General features: G+C 40.1%; 1 pseudogene; it reads left to right on the plus strand.

The window, feature by feature from the left end:
- Positions 1-509: 509 nt before the first annotated feature.
- Positions 510-27,525, plus strand: LOC101700614 (NACHT, LRR and PYD domains-containing protein 14-like; annotated as a pseudogene).
- The last annotated feature ends 87 nt before the right edge of the window (positions 27,526-27,612 follow it).

Raw genomic sequence — 27,612 nt, forward strand, 5'->3', positions numbered from 1 at the left:
CCTATTATTATTATCATTATTTAAATTTTGAGACAGGGTCTCACTAAGTTCCCAGGCTCAGCTCAAACTTGGACTCCACCTGCTTCAGCTTCCCAGAGTGCTGTATCACCACACCTGGCTATGATATCATCATTTAAAAAGTGCCCACAAGCTGTAATAATAATAGGACATAAAATAGAACACAAATGACCAAAAACAGTGAATACCTGAAAAGACATACAATAATAATCTTTAAGGAAATTCAAATGAAAATCTTGGTCTTCTCATGCTACATGGTAGAAAGGGCTTAAATAAAAACACTAACAGTATTCACTGCTGATGAATGGATGTATGGAGCAAAACCAACTCAGACACATCACTTGTGAGAATGCTAAATGGCACATACAGTTTGACAACCTGTTACAGAGTTAAACATGTACCCACTACTATATGAGTAGTATAGTACTATAATAGCACTCCTGCTGTTGGCTTATCAGCAGTTAAACATTACATTTGCACAAAGCTCACGCATGAGTGTTTATAGTGATTCTACTTCTTACTGCCCCAAACTGAAAATAACTCCATGCTTTCCAATGGGTAAAGAAGCAAACACACTGTGGTGTACCTATGCGAGGGATGGCGAATCTTTTCGTGCTTTCAATGACAACAAACAGCCCACCGAGACACGTGTGCCAAAGGTTCGTCACCACTGACGTGGAAAAATAAAAAGGAGCACACTATGGACATGTGTAAGAACATGAGTGAATCTTAGCAATGACAAGTTGAGTGAAACAAGTCAGTCTCTAAAGGATACTTACTGTTTGGGTCCATTTACATGATGTTCTTGAAATGACAAAGTTGTGATGAAAAATAGAGAGCTTGCCAGGAGTTGAGGTAGAGGAGGCTAGGAGACAGTAAGCAGGAAAGAAAGGTGGAAGGAGATTTTGGGAGTACAGGATGATGTATCCCTTTTGTGGTGATAGTCAGGTAAATCCATTCATGTAGTAAAACGCAGGAGATTGTACACCAAACAGTAAGTAGATTAAACTGTTAAGATTTCAATTCTGGCTCCTGATTTTCTAGTCACAGAAAGAAAATTTGTTGGTTAAACACTTTATAAAGTAGATAATGGAGAAAATCACTGACACTCTGAGGAAGTTTGACTACTCTTTATCTTGGTACCAGATAGACCTTGACAGAGAGCAAGAGATTTCTGATAAAGATCAGGTTGATATGAACAATAGTGACTTTCACTGAAATGTTTCTTTTCATGTGCCTTAATATAGATCCTAAAACATAGTTGAGTAAAATTAACTTGAAGTGATAACTTCTTTTTATCTTTTAAAGATCTTTCTCATTTTACTTAATCCAGAGGCAGATGTTAGCACAGCCTTCAAAGAATTTTCCTTAGTAAATATTTACATAATATATGATATATGTATATATCACTTAGTTCTCAAACAATATTGCTTTAAAGACTACTTCTAATTATTACAAAGAAAACAGTGTGAAGTAAGAGTGGAAGCAGTCAGAGGTGTGAGCAGTAAGACGTAAGGACAAAGTCATTTTAGGGTATCTTTGTCATCTTATTGTAACCTCTGATGTGTGTGTAAGTGTAAGACATCAATTTTAAGCAACATTTCAAGTCACATGTTTTAAGTAAGAGTATAGTTTTCTATACAAATGCTTAATGAAATTTAAAAATTAAAATTATTTCTCATCATGAAATTTACTAATTGGTAAACAAAATAATAAAATATATTTACCGCATTAAACACCTTTTCTTGTGTTTTGATTTCATTGGATGGTAATAAAAACCTCTCTGGTTAATACTTGACATTTATCAAGTCATGAATGTCATTTAATGACATAAAAAGTGTGTATTTGTTTGTTGGCATGCTTGGAAAAATTCAATACTTCACTGACTTTGGTAGAAGAAGTACTGCTTTAGAGTATAAATTGAAAAAAATTACATAGTCCATATTAAATTTCTTCAATTCTCAAAGAGATAATGGGGAAATCTCAAGAAGTATATCAGATATATCATAGTACAATAGCAAAGCACTAGCACACATAATCTAGGAATTGTACAAAAATAATTAAACATTTCAAACATTCAAGGTGTCTCATTATTTAAAATACCTTACATTGTTTAGGTGCTCTTCTTTGACTGCATACATTATATATATATATATATATATATATATATATAATCTTATTTTACTTACTGGATTTGAAATTACTTGAATATTCTTATTTTTCAAAACTTCTACCGGAATTCTGGTTCTAATAAATTGGAGGTCTACCTATTCAGTGCTATTTTGTTTAAGAGTTATTTTTGCTAACATGGTGTTCCTTTTCTTTTTAAAGTTTATCACTTTTTGGGGAGTCCAACCAAATGTACTATTTGGAAATATGCATTAAGTGATTTTTTTGTTTTACTGATAATTTTTTATAGTCAGCAAATTCTCTGTCAGGGAATTGGACACATAACTCTCTCAAATTATGAATGGAGTTTTTGATCACCAGAAAGGATAATGTAGTCCTGAGGCCTAATGTCAATATATACATATATATGTTTGGAATATATATATATGGAAAACATTTAATGTGAAACAATGTGGGCCAGAAGAAAATAAAACAATAGCTGCCTCAGTACTTCAGGACAGTGACAATTAGGGATGAATGCCAATTAAGTTGTCACATTTAATGAACATAACAAACATATCCCAGAAATATACAAAGCACATCTTAACTAAGCTAGGAATCAAATCATGTTTATAATTTTATCAGAGGCAAATCTGATCAACTAAGTTTTATCTTACTTTTGTCTTATAACAAACCATTAGAGTTTCTTTATTTTCTTATGGAGAAAATCTTAAATCCTAAGGATGGTACAAAATTCCCTGCTTGCTTTTCTGCCACTTGAAATATGGTTTTTCATGTATGCTTGATAAAATCTTCATAAGCTCCTCAGAACTTGTCACTTACATCATTTCTGTACAACTTCTTTCTTCTAAAGCAGAGTTTGATGCCTAGCATCTTATGTCCAACTGTAAAAATAACTTTGACTTTGTCTTCAATCATGTTTTTACTTGCCGGTTGCCCTATTATTTAATTTTGGAGAAAATCTTTGAATCTTCTGACCTTATTAGTCTGCCTGGTATGTAGTTGGTGTTTAAATATTTGTTGACTAAATTAAATGTGTGTCCTTAGTAATGATAGGAGGGGGTTGTGTTCAAGATGGGGAAGAGGAAAGGTAAACCAAAACCAGCCTTCTCTCCGAGGATTAATTTGTAAAGTCTCAATACACAACTGTGAGAAAGATACTGCAGATGAGACTATTGACTGAGATTTATGAACTGTGCCCAGATAGCAGCAGGATTTTAAGGGTATATGGCTGTAAGTGTTCCATAATAACTTAGGAGAGAAAACAAAAGAATCGCGAGTCTTTAAGATGTCTGCACCCTTCCATTTGAGTCTTAATTTGTTCATTACACTTTTTTAAAAGCAAGTTATTCTGGAAGAACTGGTATGAAATTTCTCCATGACCTTGGAAAAGTCATTTAACATGGCCAGGCCTCAAAATGCTTATTCATGAAATGAAAGGGATTCAGCATCCACATTAAAAGAATATTTTGTTCTTCACTAACATCTTCACTAACATCACAAAAACCATGCTTTACAGGCTTAACACATACAATCTGACTTTGTTCCCTGACTTAATTGATGGATTGCTCAATAATCTCCCTACTCAATTCCTTTTCTCTCATCAGGTTGCTACGATATTTAAAATTCCCATCAGGGCCTCCTTGAGTTCAGATTACCTCTTCTGGGCCCTCTTTAAAATGCAAACATATCATCTAGAGGATCGACACATAAACTCATTAATACATATTCAATATGTACTCGTGATCTTTAGAACTTAAATCTGGTCAGGTCACCACTGGATTTAAAATCGTTTGGCAGCTTCCCAGTGGGCTTTGGATAAAGGCAAACTACTTCACACAGGATCTTAGGGTCAGCGCACTGCTTGGCTGCCAGCCTGTGCCCTTCTGCTCTCTTAGCTCTGGCCACTCTGCCATCTTTCTGCCTCCTGCAACTTCGGCCTGGGGCAGGAACCTTACACTTGCACTTCTCATCCTCTGAAGTCATTTTCTCTCGCCTATCAACCTAGTGCCTAAGTATCTTTTACCTCTCACTTCACTGCTGCCTCCTCAGGCTGGTGTGCCCCTGACCTTCATGGCCAAGTCAAACTCTCCTATTCAGACTCCAACAGCACTGCGTCCTCTAATTCCTGGGCTTCAGATCACGTCTATGATTCTCAGCAGTTCAATGTCTCCTCCTGCACCTCCTGGAGGGTAGGAATATTTTCCATTTTCCTTACTGTTCTATCCCTGTCAGGATGCTAATGCCCTCCATAAGTATTTGTTGAATGAATAAATAAAGCTTTAAAGGAATGAATGAATGAGTGAATAGGTAAATATTTCATCAATCTAATCAATGCTGAGGAAAAGCACAGAACTTTGTGAAATGATATCTGAGAGAGGTTAACAGCCAGCCTTTCCAGTGGACTTTCCAGATCCTCACTCCTCCCTCAGTCTCTTTCTTCTCGCACCTCCTCTCCCGCTCCTCTCCTTAATCATGGTCTGAGCTACAACAGCTGTCTCCTGATTCGCTGAACTCCAGCCCTGTGCTGCTGCTCTAAGGCATGGGCCACAGACCTTGTTTGCCCTGGACCTTTACTCCAAACTTGTACAGGGGTGACTTTCCTCAGAAGCCACCTCTTCAATTAGACCCACCTGGATTGAGAAAGCTCAAACCTCTCTTGCCCTCCCTACCCCTTGACAATAACACATCTTATCTACCTTGCTTTGCTTGTCTGTTACAGCCATATTATCTTCCAACATGTAATATAACTTACTAATTTTATTTCTTATTTATTTTGTGTTTTGTTTCTTAGGATGAAAGCCAAAGTGATTGCTTTGTTCCTTGATGAACGTTCCTTGATGAACTCAAATACCTGCCCTGCGTGTTGCCTGATGACATGTGGTAGGTGTTCAAAAAATATTTGGTGAATGAAAGAGAGGAGGGACATGGGGAGGAACACTGTTTGGATAAAGAGTACCATGAAAAATGCCAGGCAATAAACAATCCAGATGGAAGGCAGCAGGAGGGAGGCAGAGTTTTAAAAACAAAGTCATCTACTCCTCCATTTTGCATTAGGCTCAACCCTGCTTTTTAGTTAATGAACATTTATGGAGAAAGATTCTAATCTACTCCAAAATAATTTATATAATAGATAGGCTTATGTGCATGGCCATGCTTATGACAAATGAGAGATTTCTGCCTTTGAGTTCTGCTATGTAAACATGACAGATGGTTATATAAACATAGTACTTAAGAACTGTATTTGGCAAATGAACAAGAAATATTCTTACAATGACATTTTGCACTTTTCCTTAGGAGAGCCAGGGAATTGTACAAAGACACGAGGTCCTTTCCCCTCAAGTCAGTAAAACAGTCAACCAGGTCAACCAAATTTCCAAACTGATAAAAATTTCTTGCTCTACTACAGTTGGAAAACATTGGATAATTTGATGTTTTGGGCAAATATTTTTAAGCTTTGTTAGTATTGATAAGATATTTGATATTAATTTAACTCTTGAAAATTTGGAGATTCATGAAGTGCAAAAAAAATTAAAAAAAAGAAGAAAATATATAGTGGAAGTATCCTGAAAGCATTTTTAGTAATATAGTACTAAAATACACCCCTTGTTTGTGTGTTCTATTTCACAAGACCCCGGTGGATGCCTGAAATCATAAGTGGTGCCTAACTCTAACTTGTGTTTTTTCTAATACATACATAGGCGATAGGTGATAGTGATAAAGTTTAATGCCTTTTTTGGTTTTTTTTTTTTTTTTTTTTTGGTACCAGGGATTGAACTCGGGTCCTTGTGCTTAGGAGGCAGGTAGTGGAAACAGTGAGCTAAATCCCCGGCCCAAGATTAATGCCTTTTGCATTACAACTAAGCAATTATCATGCACCATGGACTGTAGTTGTGACTTTTGCAGTTTGAGGTGTGACAACAAAACCAGTGTGAATTTATTTTTCCTTTTTTCACAATGTCATGGATAAATCCATTCAAAACATAGATTTTAGCAATCTCAGAATAGAATAATTTCTCATTTTTGTTAAGAATTTTCCTTTTCACATGAAGCATGCACCTAATGGTTTCTCCTTGTTGCTGTACCCAAATTGTCAACATCACTACTTTGGGGTCTTTGTTAAGTAAAATAAGGATTACTGGAATATAAGTGCGGTGATATCATGATGTTGGTCTTGTAACTGGAAGGACTTTGAAGTAAGTAATAGGTGGGTAGCGTATACAAGTGGATATGTGGGACAAAGGGATATTTCATACCCTAGGCTGGATCAAGTGGAATAGTGTGAGATTTCATCACACTATTCAGAATGGCATGCAATTTAAAACTTACTAATTATTTATTGCTAGAATTTTCCATGTAATATTTTCAGACAGAGTAACTGAAACTGCAGGAAGTCAAACAGTGGATGAGGGTGGACCATTGTTCACCACATCTACTAGGGAAATGCTAAATTAGCTACTTGGTGGAAATCATAATGGAATTGTATTTAAAACTTGATTGTATCATACTTAGAAGTAATGGTATAATTTTAAGGTCAAATTTGAGGTCATAATGAAGATAATACAAACTTTATTATCAAGTGCAGCTTCCAGGAATTTATTTAGCTAGTTATACATAACAGCTTTCCTTTTACATCCCCACCCATCTTTCCCTATTGTTAGTCTTTTTAAGAAGATAGAAAAGAAAATAGAACAAATATTATGCTGTCCACCATCTGATCATCTCGATGAAATGATTTAGGCTACCTAAATGCTCTCTTCATTTGGTAGTTACAAAAAATGATGTGTGTTTCATTAAAATGTTTTACAACTTTGATTGGCATTCATAGCTCTTAATTTGTAAGCAGATTTTTAATTGATATCCAATGGTCTAGATTTTAAGTGTTTGGGCAATGACTTTTGTTACATAAAATTGTCTATTTAAAACATTAAAGGAAAAAAAAAAAGAAAGAACCAAATAAAAATGTGGGCAGGTAGAGATCATGACATTTGGCTTGAATTGGAATGACACAGACCTTGTTATTTAAAAAGCTAGAAATTCTGGGAAAACTTTATTCTTTCCATGAATTTTAAGAAGTATATAAACTTAACCCACTGAACACAGCTCTGAAATGGTTTTAATTCCCTTATTATCAATGAAGGTAGACCAGAGAATGAAGAGAGAATTTTACCTTGGGGAAAGGCACCACTGTGCATTTTTAGTACCTGTATAGCCCATTTCTGCTTCTATGCTTGAAAATTAACAGCATCTTATCAGGACTATTGCTTGTACTTGTGGCACTGTCTGCTTAGGATTAGGTCATTAAATATTGATGGAGATAATTGTTCCTGCACTTGAACATCAGAAAGATGGAACTGAAGTAGTTTAACTGACATTTGCCTTTATGCTTGGTAAATAGAAAGCTGGGTTTCAGAGTATAGAAGGATAAGTATTACCAGGTACTTAGCTCCATAGCCAAAGCATCATTGATCAGAAAGTATGGTTTGTAAAAATGTTATAGTAAAAGTTAAATGAAACAATTCAGCTAAGCATTGCTAGAATGGAATGTGATAGAGTTCTGCATTATGAACACACAAGCATGATTTCTTGCCATTTGTTGAATTATTTTTTATTTTACAGTGACATTCACACATGTTATGGGAAGAACAGCTGTCGAAGTTAGTGTACTTTATACTCTAGAAGATTTCTTGTAATTTTACCCAATAATGCTAGAAGCAGACTTGCTGATTGAATAAAAGTCTTGAGGACTTATTCTTTTCCATTACAGTTTGGCTTGTGTGTGTCTGTCTTCATGAGTAGATCCTGAGTTTTCTTGAAAGATTATGTGCTGTTCATCACCCCAACCTCAGTGCCTAGAATAGCACTTGATGTATCCTAGATAATAAGTGGAATTTATGTTTGCAGTGTCTTTCTTGCTTTTGACATGATTACCCAGTTGTAGAGATATTGCCTCTGGTGGAACTGAGCACTGTCAGATGAAAACGACTGTGCAGGGGACTCAGGAGGGAGATTAGGTCATTGGTGGGAACACAGACCATGGTGGCAGTGGATTTGTGTTTGGTTGTAACACCTACCACTTAGGGTCATGCCATTTTGAGCCAATTACTCAGAATTTCTAACCCTTGGGTTTTTCATTAGTAGAGTGGGGATAATATTCCCTACCTCATAGAAATGTTTTGCAAATCAATAATGTGGTTAAAAGATTTATCCATAATAGCCAGAACACCAATTGTTCTCAATCACAATTACTTTTTTATATCTTATAGAAAAATTATTTGAATGTTTTCACAAATTAGTCTAATGGGTTCATCTTCTAATTAGAATATATCATAGAACAGTGATATCCAGAATATGACAGAAAAGAAAGAAAAATGATAAACATGTCTTGGAATCACAATATGGGGAGATAATTTTGATGACTTTTAATACATTTTCTTCTAGTATTACTTTTACTTACTTTTATGTCTTTAATATTCTAAAGCTATGTTACAGTATTGACTTGCTAGGTAAACTGAGCAAATGTGAAATTAAACCACAAAATATTTTTTGGTTTAGTGAATGTTGTTATTATGAGTGAATTGTATCTCCCCAAATTCATATCTTGAAGCCTAACCCCCCATATCTTCAAATACTGTATTCAGAGATGGGGCTGGTAAAGAAGGAATTTAAGTTAGATGAAGTTGTTAAGTGGGCCTTAATCTCATCTGATGGGCATTCTCATAAGAAGAAGAGGTTAGCAGACCAGAAGAGAACCAAAGATGTGTGCATATCCCAAAAAGGATCACGGGAACACATGGTGAGAATGTGGCCATTTGCAAGCCAAAGAGAGAGTCCTTAGAAGAAATTAACCCTGATATTCATCTTAAGCTTGGTAAATAGAGCCCATGCCTTGGACTTCTAGCCACTAGAACTGAGAAAATAAATTTTTGTTGTTTAAGCTAATTAGTCTGTAATGTATGACAGCCCTAGAAAACTAAGATAGTTTGAACACTAAACCAAATCCACTTCTATTTTAATTTTATAGAAAGGGAATCAAAAAAGTAATTTTGAAATATTTACTTGATAAAATAATTCAAGACCAGGTTGGAACAATGACATGAAAAATATGAGAAATAGAATCTTAAATAAATGTACTAGAACTTAACAATTCTGGTAAGATTTGTTTTTCTGAAACTCTCATTGAGGAAGACTCTTTGCTTTATTCCAATAATAAAACTGATGCTCAAAACATTTTCGGTTCTACCTTCACAGTCAGCTTATTAGGAACTTCTAGAAGTTGGTGTGACTGTATTATAACTATTCTACTGTTTTTTCATTAAGCTTGGTTTCTTACACATTTTTCACTACTATTGCCACAAGTTTTGTTGTTTCTAAGCATAGAACCCACTTTCAAGAAATGATGACTTTATACCTTAAACTTTGGAAGCTGTTCCAGAGAAAACTTTGAGAAGCTTTTTAGTGCTTAGGATAGATGTCAATCCCAAGGACACCTTGATGTTTGACCTCCTGTGATCGGAAGCCCTTGTAACCACTGGCAGAATCTTCTGCAAAGTCTCCTGGGTGCTGCTCTCTTTTCCTTGGATGCATGCTCAGTGCATCTCTGCTGCTGTATTTCTCAAGGTTCTCCAACTTTGGCATCATTTGGTTTTTGCTTTTCAAATGTCTTAAAATATTTCCTTTGGTTGACCCTGGTTGGATGTGCTTTACTGTAGCTGACTGTCAGCTAAACTCCCACATGCAGACAATTGCTAAGCCTCCTTCTGCCCATTCTCTTTATGGTTCTCACATCCACATGCCGATCTCTTTGCATTTCACTTCCTTAGAGTTGGCTCTGTTGTTTCTGCTAGCTAACTTGCTTCTAGTTTCTGCAGTATCAGTGCAAGGGAAGAGAGATAAGTGGCCTGGTAGTAAGGACTCAGTGAGGACTTAGGGCTTGGCTCTTTGTGTCCGTTTCCCTGTTGCTTGTTATTGCTTATGATTCATTTGACGGCTCACTTCTCAGTGCCTCAACTTTCTACTGCTTACAATGGAAGTTTCAATGGTATCAACATTATTAGTCATTGTGAGATTCAATGAGGTGACACGTATGAATCTCTGAATGGAGAGCCTGACACACATAGACTACCAAGAAAAGTAAACTGTTGCAATCATAGAGCATCTGTTTCCAGGGAGTAGTAATGTGCCTCAGCCATGACTGACTTCCTCGCAAAAATATATGTATAGTTCAAATCTAGACACCTCTGAAAAACCAAGTTGTCGTTTAATTTGAGAAGTAACATTAAGGTCGATTTCATGTCCTTTAATCTTTGAGTGAAGCCAAAATGAGCAGCAGCAGCTGGTTTTTACCTAGGATAATGGCGCTGAAAATTATCACTGAACATTTCTCTTCCACTCTTTTTTTAAAAACTGGATTCTCTGAAGTCTTTACATGAACAGAAAGTTATTCAATATTTCTTTTGATCCCATTTTGATAATGGAAACATTCAGAGGCTGGGAGGAAGTTGCAGAAAGTAACTGAATGAATTTCAATAATTTAACTTGGTTCAGCTAAAAATGATTTAAGGTTGTGCGTTGGTCAGCATTCCCATTGCTGGCACTCACACCTTGAAGAAGGAAAGGTTTCATTTAGCTCACAGTTTCGGGGGATCCAGTACATTGTCAGCTGGCTCAAGGCAGAAATATGATAGTAGGGTAAAGCAGAGCAAAGATGTTTAGCTCACGTTGCCCAGGGAGCAGAGTAAGGAAATAGCACCAGAGAGGAAGGGGCTCAGGACTACATGTAGAACACAAGGTCACTCCCCCCATGAGCCATCCAGACCCCTCTAGGAGCACACGCTACTCATCTGCTAGGGATTTCTTTAACCAAACAAGTTGACATACCAGGTTTAACAGCCATGCATTAGTAGCTACACTTCCATTCATACTCTAACTCTTGGCTTTCCCAAGAACAAGAAAATATAAATCCAAAAGAAACACATTCATTAAGCCAGAAAGTACATCTGGCATCTGTGAGGTAGAGAATTACAAGTTCGTTTCCACTGGACCATTTGTAAAATGCCTTCTTCCTACTCTTCCCAGGAAGCAGCCACCATTTCTTGACACAGAGGAACACAAATGCTGTGGATAAAGCCTGTGAAAATGCTCAACATGTTTCTTTCACCAGCTCTTCCTAGTGGCATGCATCTGAGTCTCTCATTTTTAGTTACATGAGTTATTGACCAAGTTAAGAATGTTAAGTAATACATATTAAAGTCAAATATTAGAAGCTAGATGTCATTCTCTTCTAAAATATATTATAATTCCTCTCTTTTCATCTATACCAAATTTCTAGTGTCAAAGCCAGCAAACCTCTGCAGAATCAGAAGAGCTGCAATTTTACTTTGAACTTTCTTCTGTGTAGATAGAGATTCATTCACAACCAGATAAAGATATCTTTGTATCCTACTTATTGTAATAATAGACCGGATGGATTCTTGGTAAAACCTGAATATTTTTAAATGCTCTAGCTCTAAATTGCATGTTTTAAGCATATTGCTTTGAAATCCTGAAAAAATGCATACTGAATTTTGATGTGTTCTAAAACAGTCATGAAAATTAACATCTTCCCTCAGCCCAGGGCCAAATAGATTTTTTTTCAGGGCCAAATTAGAATCTGCCTACAATCTTCAGATAAAAAAGGGTAGCAAGCAGGAAACTTTTTAAAATCAGAAAAGGCAAAGAACATTACATGGCCATCTTTTTTGCTAATCTACATAGCCAGGGAAGGGAATAATCTTTTAATTTAGCCTTAACTCTCCAGAGTATATGGATGTTAATAGATCTTTTCCAGGACATAAACAGACATAAAAGTATTTCATATTCTATGTGCAACAAATTTTTTTAATGTAGAAATATAAGTTACTGGAAGTGAAACTTGCAGTATATGTTATCTAGGTACTTTTCAAAGATTTTGATCTCAGGGTTCACGTTGGAGTAATTTCTTATGTGAAATTGGGAGGCAAGAAGCTAGATCCATGAAGTGCTGAATACAGATTACCGTTTCTACTTGCTCTGAAATTCCATCGGTGAAATTAACAGCATAACACATAATGGAAATTAGATTGAGCACAATAATAAAGACACACTCCTTGTGGCACCTGGAAAGCAAAGCCAGCATAGAGCAGTCCAGGGAGAGAAAGCCTGAGAGCATAAATAAGTGAACTTGGAGTCACAATGGCACACAAATGTGGATATAGGTAGATAAGCTGGGGACCAATTCACCCTTCAAGAGACACTTAGGAGAACCTCTGCATACACCTGGGGCTGTGCTGGATGCCAGGGTCAGATGTGAATATGCCAATCTCTGTCATCAAAGAGCCCAAGGTCTGGTAGAAAGACCCTAACTGACTGGAGGAAACATGGTCTAGAAGAAGTGATAATAAAAATAACATCTTCAAAGGTTTTTTGAGCATTTAAGATGGCATCATCTTAGTTTAAAACCCATTAGCATTTCCAACTATACAACAGTGCAGGAAGTTAGGAGCATTTCTTCTTTCCATTTTGAAGTTAAGATCATGGAGACTAGCACAGGTAGGTAACATAACCTCCCTAAGGTCACGAAGCCACAAAGCTAGTCAGTGGTTCCACAACCAGGAAAAGTGACATGGAATGGAAACAGAGGCATCATCTTCACTTCTGCAATCCTACACACACCCTCTAAATACACTTTGGTGCTGCACCCATTTTCTGTATCTCTAACCACACCAGGGCCATATTTTTTGTCTTTCCTCATTCTTTCTTCCTGTCCATTTATGAAGAAGATGCTCAAAATCTACCTGATTCATGAGTCATTCTCTGAAAATTGTTACTGGAAAGAATCCTTCCCCACTTTAAACCCTCATTACTTTTATTCTTATTTGTTTATTCACTACATATTTTATAGAATATATTGTTGTTGCTTTTCTTGATTGTAGCAAATTAAAAAGTGCTTCTTCTCAGAGCTACACATGCAAGGCACACAGTAAATGCTTCTTGATAAGTAAATGGATAAATGGAAGCAAGGACATTCTTGTCATTCATGTGTCATTATTCCCTTGTAGCAATGTCTGATGGGGCATTGCTTCTGGTGGTTTCATTATTATTTCAGTTCTAATCAGAGATACCAGATGAAGTCTGCTGTATGGTCTCCTGTTGATTGAAACTCCTGGGACAGAACTGGCTTCCAACATAAAGTTCTGTGGGTCTTTAGCTAGATTACTTCTTGGTTTCTTCAGATCAGCTCATTTCACAGTTTTATATCTTTTTTAGTCTGGTGAATAGTATCTTACATGGAGAGGTGGGAAGGAATCAGCCAGCCAGCCAGCCAGGATGCTTCCCTTACAAAAATATTTTCTGATCTTTTATAAAGCTGCCAAAAGGAGAGTCATTCTTTTGCAGCATTCTTGTCAGATTACAGTTCTAATGTTCGGGAAGTAGGCTACATCTACAGCTAGAGAACCTTTGAGCAGGTGTAAGACTTCTCTCTTTTCCAGGGTCCCCAATAAACCTGTATGATGGACATTTTAACTCATAAATAAGAAGGGCTGAAACACTGCAGTATTTTCAGTTTCCTCAGAATTATTTTCCAGAGCATCTACCACTTAGTACATCGAGCTCTAACAGGCCTGGTAAAATACCCCAATTGTTCTTTGTAACACTTCCTTTATTTACTGTGCTGACAAAGTCAAATGACTCCACAAAGAAATCATGTTGGCTGTAATCCACTGCTCTCACTATCTTTGTACTTTCTAAGCTGCTTCAAATCTTTGAGGAGTGAGTCCTAGGGGAAACTAGAGTTCAGAATTCTTAATCTATTAAAGGAAGTTGCACAAAAAATATGAAATTATAATTATGTTATTTTTGGGATGGAGCTGGCTAAATGTGAGATTCTTTCTCTGGGAGTACCCACATTATGGATGTAATGTTCTGTAATAGAATCTCATCATTTTTTTAAATAGAAGGCCAATACTCTAGTTGTGCCAACTCTGAGGGAGTTCCTGTGAAGACGGATGCTCGTGATACAGTTTATCATCATAAACTTAGTACACATCCTTCATTCACAATGCATCTCTCAAGTAAAGCATAAAAAGTTTGAGAATCCTTATTCATTAACCTTTTTTATGTTAATGTGGCTGATGGGCATGCCCATTGGATTAAATGAGAAGAAAAGGGAGGTTTCTATGTTCCTGGTTCTATAAGATATGAAGATCTCTATGGGTTGTCCTAATCCATCCTCCCTACAGTAGGTAACTTATGCTTGCTAGTTATTGAGAGGAGAAACATATCCTTTATATCACCCCTTTTAAAATCTCTTTTAACAGGTAGATTCAACAACATTTTCCTCCTTTTCTGATTTTGGACTGCTGTTGTATTTGGAGGAGCTAAATATGAGGAATTAAATAAATTCAAGTGACTTCTAAAGGAGACCATAGAACTTGAGCACTGCCTAATCCCCTGGACTGCAGTGAAGATGGCCGATCGAAAGCAACTTGCTAACTTGATAAACAAATACTACCCAGAAAAACTGGCCCAGAAAATGACTCTTGAACTTTTTGGCAAGTTGAATGTGAGGGATCTGTGTGAGAGAGTAAAAGCAGAGACCAACTGGACAGCAGAGACCATGGAACAAGAGGTGGCTGAGGCTGGGGAGGCACTAGAGGGGGAGGCGGAGCTGAGTGCGGGAACAGAACACAAAATTAGAATAAAGGAAAAATTTCACATTTTGAATAAGAACACTTTGCTCAGAGAACCTTCGCATTTCCACCATAGACTTTCTGAAGAACACCAAAAGCTGTTGGTACATTTGATTGATGTGGAAGTCAAAACTGGTCAGCAAATACAGACAGTGGTGCTTCAGGGAGCTGCTGGAGTTGGGAAAATAGCATTGGTGAGAAAGGCAATGTTAGACTGGGCTGAGGGAAATCTCTATCAGCACAAGTTTACCTACATTTTTATCTCAGTGGGAAAGAAATTAGCCAGGTGAAGGAGAAAAGCTTTGCTTAGTTGATATCAAAGGACTGGCCTAACACTGAAATCCCCACTGAAAGGATCCTCTCCCAGCCAAGTAATCTCCTTTTCATTATTGATAGTTTTGATGAACTAAAGTTTTCCTTTGAGGACCCTGAATTTGCACTCTGTGATGACTGGACACAAGTACACCCCATGTCCTTCCTCATAAGTAGTTTTCTGAGGAAAGTGATGCTACCTGAGTCATCCTTGCTGGTGATGGTAAGAAGCACTGCTGCTAACAGACTAAAGTGTTTGTTGAATCAGCATTTGTTGAAGAGTCTGCTTTATGTAGACCTACAAGGAATGTCCACGGATGCAAGAAAAGAGTATATTTATCAGTTTTTTGAAGATAGGACCTGGTCCATAAACACATTCAATTTAATATGAAGCAATGAGATGCTTTTTTAATATGTGCCATGTCCCCCTGCTGTGCCGCCTCATCTGTGCTTGTCTGAAGCAGCAAATGGAGAAGAACGATGATGTAATGAAGACATGCCAAACAGCCACGGCTGTGTTCACATGCTATATCTCTAGCTTATTTGCACCAGTGTGGGGGGCCTTGCCCCCCCCCCCCCCCCCCGCTAGAACTCTTGAGTGCCTTTTACGGGCATGTCTGGGCCTGCTGCAAGTCTACCCGGCAACAAGGAAGTAGCCCCAGTACCCTCCCCTTGCTCCTTCCCTCTAGCCCTACGGTATATATGCTGTAGCAGCTTCCTCAATAAATGATACTTGATCAGAAACCTGTCTTGTCTCCATCTCTCTTGTCCCCTGTCCTTTGCCATTCTCACTCCCCCTCTAGGGTCTCCGTGGACTTACCCGTGGGATGGGACAAGTGGCGCCCAACGTGGGGGCCCGAGAACGGGGGATCCAGTGAAGAACGCTGCTCGGGGGCCCAATAAAATAGAAAAAAGAGGATTGCGTTTGACGTGAACCTGCCGTCTTTCCTGCACCTCGGTGAGTTGAGCAGCGATTATGGGACAGGAGATTAGCCAACATGAGTTGTTTGTAGAAGGTCTTAAAGAAACTTTACAGACACGAGGGGTAAAGGTTACAGTCAAACAGTTGTTAAAATTTTTTGATTATATTAGAGATCTCTGCCCTTGGTTTCCCGCCGAGGGTACCATTGACGAGAGGAGATGGAAAAGAGTAGGGGAGGTCCTTAAAGATTATTATGCTATTTGTGGACCAGGAAAGGTCCTGGTTACTGCATTTTCTTATTGGAATCTTATTAATGAAATTATCTCCCAAAAAACCAAAGATCCGCTGGTGGCTCAAGCCATTCAGGTCGGGGAGACAGCTCTCCGATCAGAGGAAGGGTCGATCACTCTCCCTCGGAGTGAGGAGTTTGTAAACACCCCCCGAGATGCCAAGATGGCGCCGAGGCCCGAGCCCCTGCCAGTCGGGACTTCCTCAAAGAATGAGGGAGAAGACTTGATGTCTTTTGATAGTGACGATGACTCAGACAAAAAAACCACAAAATGCAACTGATGAGGGTTTACAGGCGGGCTCTGCCTCTTCCAAGCCTTTTAAAGAAAAGCTTTGGCGCTCCTCAGCTTCCGCCTCCGCTCTTTCAGCCCCTGCCTCTGACCCCGCCCTGCCTGTAAAGGAGGAACGGGACTTGTACCCTTCCCTCCGCCACCTCAGACATCCCCCCTTGCCACAGAATGATCCAGGGGAGGCTGACTGAGCCAATCTTGAGGAGGAGGCAACCAGATATCGTAATCCTGACTGGCCACCCGTAGTTCAATGTCTGCCTCTTTATGTTCCAGTACCCAACACTCCCAATGCGCCTGCTTTGGCATGCCCTGCTGTTGATCCCCAAAAGGAACTCCGGGACAAGATAGAATTTCTAAAAGAACAAATAAGGTTAAAAAAGGAACACCAAGAACTTATTACCCAGCTTGAAGGCTTAAGAACAGGCAAAACCCATGAAAATGTCCGTAGAGAGGACAAATTTAAGCCACGACCCCCCATTAGAGGGGCGGCCCCTAGGGTGCCATCCGGATCAGGAGTACCCCTAGAACTTGAAAATGTGGAAGCCTTTCCCGTAACTGAAACTACTGACACGCAGGGACAGGCATGGAGACACCACAGTGGTTTCGATTTTAAGGTCATTAAAGAACTTAAAACGGCCGCTGCTCAATATGGGGCCACTGCACTTTACACAATGGCCATTTTAGAATTGGTGGCAGAAAATTGGCTCACCCCAATTGATTGGCAGACTCTGGCCCGCGCCACCCTTACAGGAGGTGATTATTTACTATGGAAATCTGAATATGTGGAAAATTGCCAAGATACTGCTAGACGCAATGCTCAGGCGGGTAATGGTTGGATACTCGATATGCTTCTGGGGGATGGGGCCTATGCCGCCAACGATCAACAGATGCAATTTGATGCGGGGTTGTATGCCCAGATTCAGACCACAGCCACTAGAGCCTGGAGAAAGCTCCCTTCTAAAGGAGATGTGAGTGCTTCTCTCACCAATATCTGACAGGGGCCTGATGAGCCCTTCGCGGATTTTGTTCACCGCCTGCTCACAGCAGCAGGTCTGATTTTTGGGAGCGCAAAAACCGGGACAGATTTTGTTAAACAGCTTGCTTTTGAAAATGCTAATGCTGCTTGCCAGGCCGCCATCCGCCCTTATAAAAAAAAACCTGATCTCTCAGGTTACATTCACCTTTGCTCAAAAATTGGGACCGCCTACCAACAGGGGCTTGCTATGGCTGCCGCCATGCAGGGTTACAGGGTCAAACAGTTTTTGTCGCGCCGCCCGGGTAACAAGTGTTTCCAGTGCGGGCAACGGGTCACTTTGCCAAGGAATGTCAGGCCCCTAGGGCGTCGGCCCCTACGGCCACACCTCCGGGGCCTTGCCCTTGATACAATAAAGGGAAACATTGGGCGAATAAATGCAAGTCCAGGATGGACGCTCAAGGCCGGCCCCTCCCACTTGCCCATAACCCGGACCAGGGAAATGGGAAAGGGGGTCAGCCCCGGGCCCCCGGACCCAAACAAATTTATGGGGCACTCAATTTTGCTCCAGCAAACAACAATCCATTTCAGACCTCTTCAGAACAACAATGGGAAGTGCCGGACTGGACCTCAGTTCCACCACCCACACAGTATTGACTCCAGAAATGGGGGTACAGGCCCTCCCGACAGAGGTCTTTGGACCCCTGCCTAAGGAGACCTTTGGGCTTGTAATAGACAGAAGCAGCAGCACTATGGATGGGCTGCTAATCTACCCGGGGGTGATTGATAGTGATTACTCCAGAGAGATTAAAGTTATGGTTTCTTCCCCCAAAGCCATTAACACCATTCAATCAGGCCAAAGATTTGCTCAATTATTACTCCTTCCCCTTCTCCCTACCTCTAATAAGGCTCTTAACAACGTCAGAGGCAGCCAGGGATTCGGCTCATCCGATGTCTACTGGTCGGAAATACTCTCAGCCCAGAAGCCTCTCATGACCTTATGGTTAGATGGGAGACAGTTTTCTGGATTGGTAGACACCGGTGCTGATGTAACTATCATCAAAGGAGAAGATTGGCCTCAGGCGTGGCCATTAAAAGACACCCTCACCCACCTCAAGGGTATAGGTCAGAGTCAAAACCCTAAACAAAGTGCCAAAGATCTGACCTGGAAAGACCAAGATGGCAATCAGGGCACCATTCAACCTTATATCATCTCAGGGTTACCCATTAATCTATGGGGGAGAGACCTATTATCACAAATGGGGATGATTATCTCTAGCCCTAATGAAGTCGTCGCTATGCAGATGTTTAAAAATGGGTACATTCCAGGAAAAGGGCTAGGTAAAAATTCTGCAGGTATTATACAGCCCATTGAGCCAGTCCTTCGACACCCCCCCCCCAGCAGGGTTAGGCCCTTTTCCATAGGGGTCATTGACACTCCTGCGGACCATGCTGAAAAGATCACCTGGCTCTCAGATGATCTGGTATGGGTCGATCAATGGCCCCTTTCCAAAGATAAGTTATTAGCGGCTCAGCAGCTGGTGCAGGAACAGCTTCACTCTGGCCATATCATCCCCAGCAATTCCCCATGGAATACTCCCATCTTTGTCATTAAAAAAAAGTCAGGAAAATGGAGGCTTTTACAAGATCTTAGAGCAGTCAATAAGACCATGGTACTTATGGGAGCTTTACAACCTGGTCTTCCCTCACCAGTAGCCATCCCCCTTGGATATTATAAAGTTGTCATTGATTTAAAGGACTGTTTTTTCACCATTCCCTTACACCCTGCTGATCAAAAACGCTTTGCATTTAGCCTTCCGGCGACCAATTTCTGTGCTCCAATACAACGCTTTCAATGGCTAGTACTGCCCCAAGGCATGGCCAATAGTCCCACCCTATGCCAGTCATTTGTGGCCGCAGCCCTCCAATCCACCCGAGACAACTGGCCTCAGATGTACATTGTCCATTATATGGATGATGTCCTAGTGGCGGGACAACAAGGAAGTGAGGTTTTAGCCTGTTATGTTGATCTCCGACAGGCCCTTGAGTCTCGTGGCCTCCAAATTGCCCCTGATAAAGTTCAGCTAAAAGACCCCTATACTTACCTCGGATTTCAGATGAAGGGACATAACATTTCCTCTCAAAAGCTTACCTTACGGGTGGACAATCTTAAAACCCTAAACGACTTCCAAAAATTGCTCGGAGATATAAATTGGCTCATGCCATATTTAAAACTTACTAAACATGACCTAAAACCTCTCTCTCTCCCACTGCTGTTTTCTGGCAAACCGCACCCCTTATGTGGGTTCATCTCCCGGTTTCCCCTAAACGGGTCTTCTATCCCTACAATATTGCAGTTACAGACCTGATTATCCTAGGCAGAGACCATGGAAAAATGTATTTTGGAAAAGAACCTGATATTATTATCCAACCCTACCCTAAAGATTGAATCGATTGGCTTATGCAGACTACCAACTCCTGTAGATTTATATTTGCCACCCTACAATCTGGGGAGGCTACTAAACATGTAATTGCCCACCTTCTAGTTGCCTTCTCAGTACTTGGATGTTGACAACAAATTAAAACAGACAATGGTCCAGGCTATACCAGCTCTGGTTTCTCAAAGTTTTGCAAACAATTAGATATAACACACATAACGGGAATCCCATATAATCCACAAGGACAAGACATTATAGAACGAGCCAACCTCACACTCAAAATTACATTAGATAAAATAAAAAAGGGGGAATGGTACCCTATCAAGGGGTCACCCAGAAACCTAATATCACATGCACTATTTATTCTTAACTTTTTAAATTTGGATGCTAAGGGATTATCCGCAGCTAACTGTTTCTGGCAACCAGAGACACAAAAACAATTTGCCTCTGTGATGTGGAGAGACCCCCTGGACCACTCATGGCATGGGCCTGACCCCGTACTCATCTGGGGCCGAGGGTCAGTGTGTGTTTACTCCAAGGAAATGAAGTCGGCCAGGTGGCTTCCAGAACGCTTAGTAAAACAAGTTGATAAGCGTGTTGATGATGCCGATGACCTAACATTGTCCAATTTCAACCAGTTAACAATGGCGCCTACAATTATAATCTAATAATCATAAAGAGAATAGTATAATTCAATTTGGCCAGTTGTATTTGAGTGCACCCTAATTTTATACACTGTCTTGTATGTTTGTCTATTGTCTGTTGTTTGTGTTCGTACAGTTGAGCTCAATATGTTCCTTCCTTTTCAAAGGATATTCGCCTATTGTTAAATTGACTTACAGATAAATATTATTAAATTAAAGACATGCCTTCCTTCACAGGTTGCTAATTCATCAAAGTGCCACTGAGATTTATTTTATGAAAGTAATGTGTATTGTCACCTACATGCAATAATCAAATTGCAATTGACAGTTGCAAAATAAAAAGATATATATTCTTAATTGTTTGTCAAAATGAATATAGATGGGGACTCCCTTTGATGAATATAGAAGTGGCCACCCAGAAAATGATTATTCTGGTCTTAATTCATTAAAGGGACCCCCTAGTAAATTTTATATTATAATCTTATGGGGGACACATCACAACAAATATTATCTAAATATGTTATAAATTGATTACATTGGTTATTTTTGATATTTAAGCACTGAATATGTTGTTACAAAATATTTACATTGGTTAAGTTTTAAATGTTATTGTAATATGTCCACATTGGTTATCTTCAAAAGCTTAATCAGGTTAGCCTAACTCTCTTATCTGCAGCCCAGCCTTGCTTACATTGCAGGACGAAATTTTGCTTACAAGTTAAAAAGATGACATCCCTGAATCTGTTGCATGGTCTGTTGCTGTTCCTGGCACCGACAACAAAAAGCGGATTTCAACCAGTTAATAAAAAACAACTGCTCATTGCCCTGTATGGTAACCCCTGTGACTGTGCTGGGGGTTCTGGCGGGGCTGCACCCACAAGTTACACTCGTAGTACTGATTGCGGCAACAAGATTGCCTACTTGGTTTATGAGGCCGTGCTAGCAGAAGGATATAACCAAAAATGGGATTGCGTCCCTAAGCCTAAAGTCATACCAACAGTCAATGGCGAACCAGGGCCATGCCCTGCCAATTGTGCCAAGACCACAGAGATGCATTCTACCTATTACACTGAAGCCCAACAATGTACACATTCCAATGGAAAAATATATCTAACTGCTGTTCTACAAAGAACTTACAGGGGCTCCATTGGAGGTGACTGGGACTTTTCCAGCCCCACTGGATATCCTAAATTTGGCCAAGCCTCCTGCAACGGCAGTCCCGGCAAAGATGCCTGCTGGCCGCCACAGGCCCCGATTCATGTATCTGATGGTGGCGGGCCTTCAGATCAGCTCAGGGAAGAGCGAGTACAAAAACAGCTCGAGACGATCATCCAAGAGATGTACCCCTCCCTAAATTATCATCCGCTGGCCCTTCCCAAACCTCGAGGCCCAGACCCTGACGTCCAAACCCTGAGTGTCTTAGAGGCCACTTATCAATTGATCAATACATCCAACCCAGCCTTTGCTGCGGATTGTTGGCTATGCTTGACCCTTGGCACACCCCTGCCCCTCACCTTGCCAGTTGTTGACCAAACTGACTATACCAACAGTTCTAGTTACAATTGCAGTTTTTCTCTGCCCTTCAGGGTCCAACCAGTACAGTTCAATGCTTCAGCTTGTTATCTAAGTTCGGGCCACAACGATAGCTTCCATATACCTGTCGGAGTCCAAAATTTCTCTCTCTGCTCTGTAATGCTTAATGGCTCTACCGCCATTTGCCTTGCCCCGGGTCACGTGCTCGTCTGTGGAGGGAGCTTGGCGTTCACCTCCCTCCCCACTGATTGGACTGGGCTGTGCGTGGTGGCGACTGTCCTCCCGGGCATCGCCCTCATTCCTGGAGATGAGCCGGTGCCCTTGCCCACCTTTGACTATATCGCTGGGCGACATAACAGGGCCGTTTCACTGGTCCCCCTGCTCTTGGGGCTGGGGGTGTCCAGTGCCCTTGCCACTGGCTCTGCTGGCATCAGAGTGGCATTACACTCTTATGCCAAATTATCCAACCAGTTGATTAATGATGTTCAAGCTCTCTCCAACACTCTTACAGATATACAAGATCAGATCGATTCTTTGGCTGAGGTGGTCCTTCAAAATAGAAGGGGCCTGGACCTCCTCACGGCAGAACAAGGAGGGATTTGCATAGCCCTAAATGAACATTGTTGTTTCTATGCCAATAAATCTGGGATCGTCAGGGAAAAAATTCACGAACTTCAGGAAGATCTAAACAGACGACAAGAATTTGCTCAAAATCCCCTCTGGACTGGCCTCAATGGTTTCCTCCCTTATCTTCTCCCTTTGCTGGGACCCTTATTGGGCCTACTCCTGTTCATTTCTTTGGGGCCCATAATATACAACAAAATCATGGCCTTCCTTAGAGCCCAGATAGAGGCAATAAAAACAGCACCCATACAGGTCTACTATCATAGATTGGCAATGGCTGACCAGGACAAGTGCTGGACCATTGATTAGGTCCTTGCCGTGGTGAAGTGTTCTCGCCCCACCTGGTGAGTGGGCTGGCAAACCAATGACAGGCAACTGAGCAAGCGTGCCATGCAATGAGTGAGCCCTCGTGCGCTGCCTAAGACAGGTGCCAGAGCCTTGATTCTCTGGTTAACCGATGACGGGTAAGGTGCATGGTGCAGACACGTATGTTGCTCTGACCCAAGACAGGCTCAGCCCCTGCAGGCTTGGCTCTCCTGACGCCTTTCTAAAATTATAATTTTAAAGGGAGGACCTGTGGGGGGCCTTGCCCCCCCCCGCTAGAACTCCTGAGTGCCTTTTACAGGCATGTCTGGGCCTGCTTCAAGTCTACCCGGCAACAAGGAAGTAGCCCCAATAGCCTCCCCTTGCTCCTTCCCTCTAGCCCTACGGTATATATGCTGTAGCAGCTTCCGCAATAAACGAGACTTGATCAGAAACCTGTCTTGTCTCCATCTCTCTTGTCCCCTGTCCTTTGCCATTCTCACTCCCCCTCTAGGGTCTCCGTTGACTTACCCACAGGACAGGACACACCAGTAGATGAATACTTTCCTAATCTACCCAATGAAGCCCCACTGAGAAGCCTATGATACTTAGGTGCCAAAGGAGTGTGGACTATGATACATGTGCTTTCCAGGAACGATCTCCAAAAACATGTGTCCACCACTTGTGATACCTCAGTTTTTCTAGACATTAATATTCTTCAAAAGGATACAGAGTATGAAAACTGTTATGGATTCACCCATCTACATATTCAGGAGTTTTGGTGAGCTATGTTCTATCTCCTGAAAAGTGATTTGGAACACAAAGAGCATTCCTCCCAGTCTTTAGAAGATTTGAACCTGTTACTTAAAAGTAGAAGTGATCAAGACCCTTATTTGACAGAGCTAAAATACTCTTTGTTTGGCCTTCTAAATGAAGATCTAGTAAAACAACTGGAAGGAACTTTGAAATGTAAAATGTCCCTGAAGATAAAATGGGAGGTACATCAGTGGGTAAAAGTACTAGCAAAGACAGTGATAAAAACAGCATGGTACTGGCAAAGAAACAGACCCAAGGATCAGTGGAATAGATTAGAAGATGCAGAAACAATTCCAGACATACTCAGTCACCTCATCTTTGACAAAGGAGCCAACCACCCTCATTGGAGGAAAGATAGCCTGTTCAATAAATAGTGTTGGAAAAACTGGATTTCAACCTGCCAAAGATTAAAACTAGACCCATACCTATCACTGTGCACTAAACTGAGATTGAAGTGGATTAAAGATCTAAATATTAAGAAAGAAACACTAAACTTGCTGGAAGATAAGTTAGGTAGAACTTTCAATGACATTGGTATAGGAAAAGATTTTATGAACAAATCTTCGGTAGCATGGGAGCTAACACAAAGAATCAACAAGTGAGATCTCATCATATTAAAAAGCTTCTGCATTGCAAGAGAAACCTCCAACAGAGCTAAGAGACAACCTACAATGTGGGAAGAAATTTTTAGCCACTGTACCTCAGAAAAAGGTCTACTATCAAGAATATATAAAGAAGTGAAAAAAATCAGACCCCCCAAATTCAAAGACCCAATTCAAAAATGGGCATATGAGATGAACAGACATTTCTCAGACAAAGAAGTAAAAACAGCAAGTAAATATATGATAAAATGTTCAACATCACTGTTCATTCAAGAGATGTAGATGAAAACAACACTGAGATTCCACCTCACCCCAGAAAGAATGGCTGCTATCAAGAAATCAACCAATAACAAATGCTGGCGGGGGTGTGGAGAGAAAGGAACCCTTCTCCATTGTTGGTGGGAGTGCAGACTGGTGCAACCACTATGGAAATCAGTGTGGAGATACTTCAAAGAACTAGGACTAGAGGTCCCATTTGACCCAGCTATTCCCCTGCTGGGTATCTTCCCCAAAGAATTAAAAGAATCACACCACAGCAATATATGTGCACCTATGTTTATAGCAGCAGTTTGTAATAGCTAAAGTTTGGAAACAGCCCGACTGCTCATTAACTGGAAACTGGATAAAGAAGATGTGGTTTTTTTATAAAATGGAGTACTACTCAGTCATAATGAATGAGAAACTAGAGACATTTATAACTAAATGGATGTATATTGAGGCCATAGTCTTAAGTGAAATAAACAGGACACACATGTGTAAATACCAAATAGTTTCTCTAGTGTGAGAAACTGAAAGTGTAAATTAGGATGAAAATGATTAAAATGAATAATTGATAATTTGAAATAGGAAAAGGTCCAAAGGTGTAGGGGTGGCGGGAGGGGAAGAGGAAAGGGAAGGGAAAGGAAAAATTATGAGAAAGAAAAAAAAAGGAAATAAAGTCTATGTAAATAGGGAAGGGTGCACAGGTAATGGGGAAAAAATAAGAACGAAGATACATCATGTTCAGGTACAAGCACCCAATGATAAATGTAAATGTATTGTATACTTAAAATGTACCAATTAATATATAAAAAAAGAATACTTTCATACCCTAATGCTTCCCCCACAATTCAGCCCAGAAGTTGAATACCTATTCCTGAAGGCTGCATTTGGCCTGTGTATTGGCTTTAAAATATCAAAAAAGGGTTTGTGAAATAGTTCAATGGTAGAGCACTTGCATGGCATACACAAAACTCTGTGTTCAATCCCTAGCACCACAATAAATAAATATCTTCCCAACACATAAAAAAAAAAGTACTAGTGAACCGTGACACCTCCATGGCTCGTATTATGGACTTGCTTCACTATCTGTATGAGACTCAAGATGAAGCATTTGTAGCCCAGGCAATGGGAAATTTCTCAAAGGTTGTCATTAATATGTCAAAGGAAATCAATTTGCCTGTATCTTCATTCAGCCTTAAGCACTGCCGATGTTTGCAGACCCTTAAACTCACTGTAACTATGGTAAACTCGAGCCCCGCAGCTGAAAATGGGCAAATAGATGGTTATCACATTACTCATTGCTGGAAAAATCTCTCTGTGCTTGATACAGATGAGCACTTGACGCATCTCAACTTGAGCCATAGCAACCTTGATGAGTTAATAACGAAGATTTTTGTCAAGAGCTAAGGCATCTAAACTGTAAACTATAAAAACTCCTGTTGAGGTGTGTTTCTTTCCCTCATGGCTATCAAGATATCTTTAGTTTCTTGACTTGCCAGCAGAATCTGATGTATCTTGATCTGAAAGGGAGTAAGATAGAGGATAATGGAATAAAATCATTATGTGAAGCCTTGAAATACCCAGAATGTAAACTACAAAACCTGAGGTTGGAGTCTTGCAACCTAACTGCAATTTATTGTGCAGACATATCTAAGGCTCTCATCAAAAGCCAGAACCTGGTATTTTTGAGCTTATCAACCAATAATCTACTGGATGAAGGAGTGAAGTTGTGTGAGGCCTTAGGACACCCAAAGTGTTACCTAGAGAGACCGTCATTAGAAAGCTGTGGCCTCACAAGCTAGTTGTGGGGATCTTTGCTTGGCTCTTATCAGCAATAAGAGACTGACTCATTTATGCTTGTCAAACCACAAAGGGGGGGATTGTGGAATAAAGCTTTTAAGTGCTGCCTTGAAACATTCAGAGTGTACTCTACAGAGCCTTGTGCTGAGGTGTTGCCATTTCACTCTCATTAGCAGTGAATATCTCTGAACTTCTCTTCTACACAACAATAGTTTGATATATCTGGATCTGGGATCAAATTGTCTTCAAGATCAGGGAGCAAATCTTCTGTGTAATGTCTTTCAGCAACCAAGCTGTAATCTTCAGGACTTGGAGTTGATAGGCTGTGTTCTCACTACTGCATGTTGTCCAGATCTGGCTTCTGCTGTTTTGAACAGCCTAAACCTGTTAAGCCTAGACCTTGGGTAGTATGACTTGTAGGATGAAGGAGTGAAAATTTTGTGTGAAACTTTGAGAAATCCAAACTGTAAAACTCACAGGCTTGGGCTGGAATGCTGTGGTTTGACTTCCCTGTGTTGTAAAGATCTCTCCTCTGCTCTTCTCAGCAAACAAAGGCTGGTAAAAATGAACCTAACACAGAATACCTTGGGCCATGAAGGAATTAGAACTTTATGTGAAGTCTTGAGGTGTCCAGAATGTCAGCTACAAGTTCTAGGGTTGTGGAAAGATACATTTGATAAGGAAGCCCAGAGGCTGCTGGAAGTGGTGAAAGTTAGCAATCCAAACTTGGCCATTGATGATTCTTATAATAATAAAGAATGGTGGTCCTGGTGGTGGTATTTACAATTTGAAGAACTTATATTAAAAAAAATCTCTTTTAACAATAGGCTTTACTGTGTATATATAAGGTATGCAACATAGTATTATGGGATGCCTACAGATATTAAAATCGTTACTGTAGTGACACATATTAACATATCCATCATACCAGAATATTTTCTGAAGATA

This window comes from Heterocephalus glaber, unplaced genomic scaffold (assembly GCF_053883595.1).
Source record: "Heterocephalus glaber isolate CG9 unplaced genomic scaffold, H.glaber_assembly_v1.0 deba00001465, whole genome shotgun sequence".
Lineage (NCBI taxonomy): Eukaryota > Metazoa > Chordata > Mammalia > Rodentia > Bathyergidae > Heterocephalus > Heterocephalus glaber.